Source organism: Amblyomma americanum, chromosome 6 (assembly GCF_052857255.1).
Source record: "Amblyomma americanum isolate KBUSLIRL-KWMA chromosome 6, ASM5285725v1, whole genome shotgun sequence".
Lineage (NCBI taxonomy): Eukaryota > Metazoa > Arthropoda > Arachnida > Ixodida > Ixodidae > Amblyomma > Amblyomma americanum.
This window is the reverse complement of record NC_135502.1, coordinates 22211202-22219757: the sequence shown is the minus strand read 5'-3', so window position 1 is coordinate 22219757 and position 8556 is coordinate 22211202.

The window sequence follows — 8556 nt, the reverse complement described above, 5'->3', positions numbered from 1 at the left end:
TACGCGAATGCCGGCTGGCCTTTCGATTCTGACGACCGACAGTGAAAGCGAAGCTGCCGTTTTCGGTGGCATCCTGCCGTCCCGCAGCTGTTTTCTCTATATGGGCACGTGTTTGTCGCTACACTGTGTTTGCTTGCCGGCCTCGCTGCGCCTTTGTTGCGTAAACATCCGTCCAGCAAGTTCCGTGCATCACTGTCTCAGCATTTCGTCTCGTCAGCAGCAGAGCGCGTCGGTGTTCTGCTGTATGCATGCACGCGTCACCCGCAACGCGTTTCGGAATGTGTAAATAAATCCGCCCAGCTCAGTTAGGTCACGTTCCTAATAATATCTGAACGAAATGTTACGCTTTCACGCCCATCCCTGAGCGCCTATGCAATTCCGCTCGAAAAGATCTTTGCCCTTTCCTGTGGAAGTTCCTTGCTATCTTTCGCGATACGCGCCTACCTAAGTTCGCCGCGAACGGATATTGGTCAGCTTCCTGCAAACGTCACGAGGAGCCACTGCAAGCCCGAAAACGGCAGTGAGTGGAAAGAGCGCAAACCCAAAGGTCGAACCGCGACCTTAAATAATGCATACCCGCTACACTGGAAGCTACATATATGGTCACAGGCCGCATTACGAAGTTGTTCGCCCGTATAGGTTCTGGCTCATTGTCTGCCGGCTCCGTGAGCTGAACATCCAAGAAGGCGTCGACCAAGAACTGCTCTTCCGTGTGCGCGGCTTCTTTGTTGTTATTGGAGAAATATATTAATGCGATAGAATTAGAAGCATCATCGAAAAAAAAAGGTGTCGTCATAAATTTTGCTCATTGGCTGGAGCAAAGTGACGTCACCATATCGGGTGATTCCCATTGGCTGTAAGGAATTCGACGTCACCAGACAGAACGTGTCAATGATACGTTTCGGTATATCTTCATTGCGTCCGTGTCGCCGCCTCTAGGCACCTTCCAGGAAACATCTAACCATCATCTAGATAACCTTAAAAGATGTCTGATTAAACAGACGTGTAGGGGCCCGCCCAACCCAAACACAACTTCTAATGCTATATCATTGCCAACACATACGTAATTAGGTGTCCCTGTGGATTTTTTCTGTCCTTAGCTAATTCAAATGGTGAGCTGCGGTCGCTACAACTCTACATATATCTTCACCAATGAATGCTGCACGCTTTTCCTGAGCGGCGACAGTTTGCGAGTGCTTCAAATTGCGCGCTGCCCACAACAGGAAAAAAAGAAAAAAGATGAAGCGTGACGATATGCATGTCAATGGCCGGAGTGTCGTCCGCCCCAGCGGGAAGTCTCAGTTTTCCGGTGTGCTATAAATGGGTCCCGGAAAAAACGTCTCCGGAAGAAACGTCCCCGGATAAAATGTCCCTTGAAAAACATCCCCGGAAAAACGTCCCCATTTTCGAAGTAGGAAAAAATGTCCCCAGACGGGTGCCACCGAACGCCCTGAAGACCCCTATGATTTGAGCATCCGCTTCGCATGCGGGAGGTGGAGGGTTCGATCCCTATAGTGTCGCCGAGAACCCACCGGTTCTATATGCTTTCACATGGGCCTGGTGCCTGGTTCTCAGCTTTTCTTATACGTTACGTGCCGTACCGGTATGCAGTGTGTTCTAAACTGGATATTTGTCCCCGCTGGTGCTGTGCTAAACGTAATGGCTGCAGAGGTGCTTTAATTGTGGACAGTTACCAAAGAGACTGATGCCAGAAGCTGCCAGAGGAATACTATATTGTTGTGATACATGATATGTTTCGGGTACCGAGAGGCGGGTAAACAGCTAAAAACGTTAGCTTCCCGGCTAACGCCTCCAAATTAACCCCCTGCGATGTGGAGGGTGCACTCGACCACTCTTGATAGAGGACAAATCACCACAGTCATGCAATATTGTGCTCTGCAACGATTCCACCCTTCAGCATGGAATTGACTAAACACGAACGGATTCCGGGAGTTGATCTCACCCAGATACTGTGCCAAATATATCAAATATAATGGTTGCCATCATGTACCCTGAGGACTCCCGAACTGAACTGCGATCAGTGGCGACACACACACACACACACACACACACACACACACACACACACACACACACACACACACACACACACACACACACACACACACACACACACACACACACACACACACACACACACACACACACACACACACACACACACACACACACACACACACACACACACACGCACGCACGCACGCACGCACACGCGCACACACACACACACACAGACAGAGAGAGAGAGACAGACAGCCTGTCCTTTATCAAGGAGTCTTGTCCGAAACGTCGACTCAAAATAAATCTATGGCTAAATGAAGCGTTTCTCAACTTTGCATATATATATATATATATATATATATATATATATATATATATATATATATATATATATATATATATATATATATATATATATAAGGTGAGGTAAAGGTGAGAAATTAACCTGCCGACAATTGAAGACATAATCTCTTCCTGCTCAGCCATAAGCCCACCTAAATTTTCCCGCCTGTGGCCATGTGAGAAATAGGCACAAAACCAGCGGTATATGCTCGGGAACACGGTTCTCGATCACAGTTAATCGTCATTATTACTGCATGTCGGTAGATTGCGCTGCATGCTCGCATAGTTTACGTTTCGTAAAAATTTGTTGGTTGCAGTAACTAAGCGATGATTTCACTTAGTGATTTCGCTCATGTGCAGCTTTGAGGTATTAAACCCCGCACATCACATATCCTTAATTTTTTTTTCCCCGCACACAGCTGAGATGTGGAATAACCTTTATGGCTCGTTGCGACATCTACCAACTGAGCAGTTTGTCGAACAAGTGTTTATGTATTGCAATTTTCTTTATTTTTTCTATGTAACCACTTCTGAAATGTCTCATACTGAGATGGCAGTATTTGTAAATAAAAATAAATAAATACCATGACCGATAACCGCAATAGAACAAGGCACCGGAAAGGCGGCTGTGGGCATACGAGTCACATGTAGTGAGATTAGATTAGATATTGCCTGGGGTTGGATGACAAGACTATAGCCAGGTAGGGACAAGGCTATGTGGAGGCATGTGCCTTTGGCCTGTGTGGTCTTGTAGTGGATGTCGCCGACCGGATGATGATGATGATGATGATGATGTTAATGATGATAGTGGTTATAACAACGTTGCATAGTTTAGCGCCTTACGACCATTACAGTCATTCATGGGAAACGGCGGTCAGCTTTCGTGACAGGGAATTAAAACGCTGCCAGGCTGCCGTGACCCTCACGACCAGATGAGTTTTACGAGCCTCTATTCTTATTCAAGTACGTGCGATGGAGTACATATACCGCAATGCGGCGGAGCTGACAGTGGTTTATTTTGCCGTCAGCCGAGAGAATGGCTGGCAGATAGCCAGCTGGCTCACCTGCTCTTTGATCAAGTGGAGTTTGTTATGGCGGGAGTCGCTTCTGACTTCGTAATCAGCGAGTTTAGTGCGAATTTATTATATAACGAAGTCTTCCGTGTCAAAGCCGGGAGAACGGCACACAGTAGTGAAGGACGCTGGATCAATTTTGACCACTTGGTGTTTGCTCAAGACATTGTTCGCATTTCGCTTCCATCGAAATACAGCCCCGCGGACAGGTTTGGAGCTAATGAGAACTTTGCCGATGAATATACAGAGGGGCCGGGTTAATTTGAGAGGGCTGAGTTAACTGGAGGTATAGGGAGAGTCCTTTGTCTTGCAGTGGGCGTAGGGCAGGCTGATGATGACATAGCGAAGCCGGCACTTGTAAACTGGATATGTTATCATTAGCAATTTCCGTTCACTCTAATACCCCCGTCACACGGCATTCTTAGAAGGCCTTTCCAGCAAAGGTATCAGTAGAATTTCAATGGTCGTTCGTTTCTTCGAGGAAGGTTCACGAACCCTTCCTCTAGTGTCGTTTGGCTTGGAAGATGGACAGGAGGCGAGCTTGTAGATGATGACAGCAGAGCATATATTTACAGCATACATATACAGAGAGTTAAACTGGAAAAAGCAGAAATGAATTTACAAAACAAACTTTGCGCTACTTTCCTCATCGACCCGGCAGGTTAGAGCCTAAGTAGCATCACGCTACATGCTAAGCATGGAGCCCCAGCTCAGACTGGACGGGACTGCATCCGTTTACGTGCGCTTTTAAGCACTTAATTAACAAAGGACTAAGGGCGGTCTTTTTCAGTGGCCCGCCCTAAGCATCAATTCTCCAATCAAAAATAATCATGAGAGATGGGGACAACCCATTGGGTTGGGCTTAGCCTCGAACACAGGGTCTTGTTAACAACACAAACTAAATCAAAAACAAATACGCCACCACTCTCTCTCAAGTAAGAGTATCCACACGCTCTTCCTTCGGAGCTAATCCGACTTGCGTCAGGCACCCTGCCACCCATCATCGATCCGCGTCACCCGTTAGAACGAAGCTGCCGTACTACCTATGGCGGGACACAGCTAATAAGCATGAAGAGGTTTGTCTGCCGCTCCGGGAAACCAGATAAGGATCGCCCCTGTCTTCCCACATTCTTGGTGAGTACTGCGGAGTCCGTCACGGCCCTCCTGGGAATACGCTTTTGTTCACAAGGCACGGCGGGACGCTGCGGGTGCCTCCCCGACGATAGCCCACGTCGTTAGTGGGGGGGGGGGGGGGGGGGGGGGGCGCTTCCGCGTGTGCCGGAGTCCTGGTACCCAGCTGGAAAAGAGGGGCGGCCTTACAGCATCTTTTTCAAAAAGGAGCAGCGACGCAGCTACACGGTGCAGCCCAAAGGTGAGACAGTCGTTCAGGCTTAGCACCCGCTGCTGTGCTCGAGGCGGCTGAAGTGAGTGTTTTAAAATGGTGTATTCTGTTCATTCGTTGAGCTCAGACAATTTTTTCATTCTAATTGCTTCCTTAAAAGAACTGCAACAGCTAGTCTCATCAGCAGCAGCAGGTTTTGTGTATTGCCTTGGCCACCAGGGGCGCTCGGTGTTGCTGCAACACTTTCACTGTCTCGAAATCTGGGCATAAAATATAAACACCCGTGCAAAAAGCAAAGCTAGACACACGTATTAGAAAAAAATGTTTTCAAAGATTGTTGGCTGTATCTATATTTTTATTGCTTTTACTTTTTGACGCTTGATGGCACTGCGACCGCAGGTTCTCTATGAAAATATCTATGATAATTGTAGGGGAAGCTCTTTGTTGTTTGAGGCCAGGACTGGAGTTTTGCGGACTAAGACGTATAGAGTCAGGTACCAGGAGATAGACACTTTGTGCATTGCGTGCGGAGAGGAGGAGGAAACGGCTGAACACTTGATACTTTTCTGTAAAGGGCTTCACCCTACAGTGGAAAGCAGCGGGGCTGACTTACCCAAGGCATTGGGGTTTAGGGATAGTGAAGGGAAAGTGGATTTTAAGAGGTTAGAAGTAACCAACCGAAGGTTATCTGATTGGTGGCTAAAAGCAAGACAGGAGTAAAATTTCACAAGACATGGCTAGGTGGCTTGAGCCACCGCCCGATGTAAATGGTTCAGGGTAGGGTTCAGCCGTATCCATCCATCCATCCATCCATCCATCTCGAAGGCCGTGCCTTTAGGCTCCAAAGGTCTCTGATGAACGCCTTCGCCTCCAAGGCCCTTAGCGGCGAAGGCGCAACATTTGTGCCGTGTAACTGCACTCCTTACACCTTTGGATGTAAGGACCTGATTCTCAAAGGCTTTTGCGGTGCCCTGTGACAGGGCTATTATTAGACAGAAGGGCATGGTTTAGACGGTGCGCAGATGCCACAGGCCGGTTTCTTGGAGAGACCCCAAAGATGAGCTATATATGGCAAACCTTGAGTGCGCGTTACAGACCTCCAATATCGCTGTTCTACAAAACAATACAGGTAAGTTAGATTTACCATTAATATTTTTAAAATGTTACAAAAGCGATGTAACAATAGTCCTAGCTTTTGATGATATTAAGATTGGGAGTTATTTCTCTGTAGTAAAGACAACCCGATCACGGATTGCAGTTCTATAAACTGCACCCATTGTTGGTTCATTTTTGGTCACTGTGCAGGAAGGCAGTCGCAGATGGTATGGGATTGTCGAGGGATTGTCGAGTCCTGTGAATGTCGAGTGACCGATGGCGACACCGATATTGCTGGAGTATGTGATGCGCCATGAACGACGGAGGAGAAACTAATAAAAGTGGAAAATAGTACAGCTACATTATTCGGACATGAGCTGCGGTTATTTTCTCGAGCACTGCCCAACGATTCCCCAACTGCATCACTCCCACGCCTATGATGTCACCTCACCCCAACCGGGGTGCCTCCCTGCATGGCAGCGTTTGCTTTCGAAAAGAGGTGAGCGAAATGCGCGCCGCACCCACAAGCTTCGAAGCGACATGTCGAGCTCATGCGTTCTCCGTCACGCTGGAATCTACGAGTAGGTGGGCGCAATCGTCAGATGCCCTCTGCAGGGGCCGCATTCCATCGTCCATTTCACGTCCATTTGATCGCCCCCTGTCAGTGGTCACTCATATATACCCGCGGCTTTCAAGCGTGTATGGGAAGCGACCCGGCCACTGGGCAGTTGGCGACCGGACCTTAGCACTGGCTGCGATATGCCGCCAAATTTAAAGTGATGTGCATCGCAGCGCTCTGTCAGCAGCAGGCCCACACATATGATATGATATGCATGCGGCCCCAGGAAGCTGACAAAATGTAATGAATGCTCTCCATAGCCTCTTCAGACCTGAGCAAAATTTCGGTTTGTCAGCGCGGTAGTTGAAACATATTGGCACTTGGTCGCCATTGTCCGAAATCCATGTATGTCTGATGGAACATAGATGTAACGGTCGATCTTTACTCCATCGCGCAGCTTCTCGATAGCAATGTGGAATCTCGAGACGACGCGCAGCTTCCCATGCCCAATATTTTTGGACAAATATTTTGAACATTGAAAAAATATAAGATACTGTTATGGTAATATTGTAGGTAATGATCATTTCTTTCGATATGTAGCAAAATCTTTTAAAAGTTTTTCCATCGCTCGCATGGAGCAGTTGCGACTCGGGTAGCATGGCCGGAGACTGGGTAGGAGGACGGCAAGGAAAACTTTATACAACTATTTACATTATGTACACATACAACAACTGAGAGTGCTTCTCAGTGAAAGAGTCTCGTTGAGAGGAAGCTATACTTGATGCGAGGGACCTCTAGAGGAGGTGTAGCTCTCTATGAGATGGCGCTACTCGGCCGTATACTGCGCCGAGTTTTATAGGGTTTTTCTTCCCTGAAATCCTTAGATGGAGGCCGGGTTTGCTGAGGAAGGCGTGTCCAAGTTCACATTATTCTTACACCATGACTGTGGCAGATCACGCACTCTCTCCACACGGAACACGCCCCCGTCATGTGTTGAGCTTGAGAGGAGGGTGCCCTCTACGTGGGGCAGACACAGGAATCTCCACGAGTCAAATCAATACCACCTAGATAACTTTCTAGGTGGTATTGGTCAAATCCGCAATGTTTGCAGGTTTGCATGTTTGCGGAAGGCCACGCGGTGTCCGCTCCCCTCGATGTCAAAACATGACGACTGGACTCCGCTTACCCCTTGATCTTCTCGAGACGCTGGCAGAGCTCCACCGACGGCTTTCAGGGAAGGCCAACTGGCGCCGTTGTCGAGGAGAAGCCGGGCATTGACCCCGCATCGCTTCCCGAAGTGGCCGGCAGGTGCGATGGAGGGAAAAGGGCATCCGGTATGCAGCCGTCGCGAGGTTGTCGGCTTTGTTGACAGTTCTCGGATGCCAATCGCTTGCGTCGGCCCCTCATGGCCAGAAAAACAATCATAACAGAACGCTTTTGACGATCGCAAAAACGTAAATAGCAAAAAAAAAGCAAGCCTGTTGTTAAGTGGAAGCCCACGGGGCCGATGCCCCCCCCCGCACCTGTTACCAGGAGCGGTCATGCCCGGGGGGGAATCGAGGAATGTACGTCGAGGCGTGACGCCCGCTTAGGGTGAGAGCTGCGCATTCCACTGGGCTCGCGACAGCCCACGGGGACAATGCCCTTCCCCCCCCCCCCCCCCCGCACCTGTTACCAGGAGCGATCATGTCCCGCGGAAGACATTCCTTAGCTGTCAATCCGATGCGTGGCAATCGATGGAATGTGCATGCAGCGAGCTGCGTACGCGGAGTCACGCGCCCTGCACGTTCCAGGAGGAGCGGGGTCCACTGGGCTCCGCCCACTTGTACATTGCATGGCTATTGGTTCAGATTGGGCGAGAGCTGGTTTGGTAAAGCTCCGCCCAAGTATCGAAGGGTTTAAAACTCGTGGGAAACAACGATTTTGGGACGAGCGCGCCGAGTCTCAAGCTCGGCCGTTTTTAACAGCCTTTTTTTAAACTGCCTTTTACTCACCTGCCTTTTTATGCAAGTGCCGTCTTTAATAAATAAGTTTTGCTTTGAGAAGCTCGTACTGCTGCCCCAACCGGCAACGTGTCGCCGGACGAAGACCTGAGTACTCTTCGTACTGCTAAAAGACGTCCC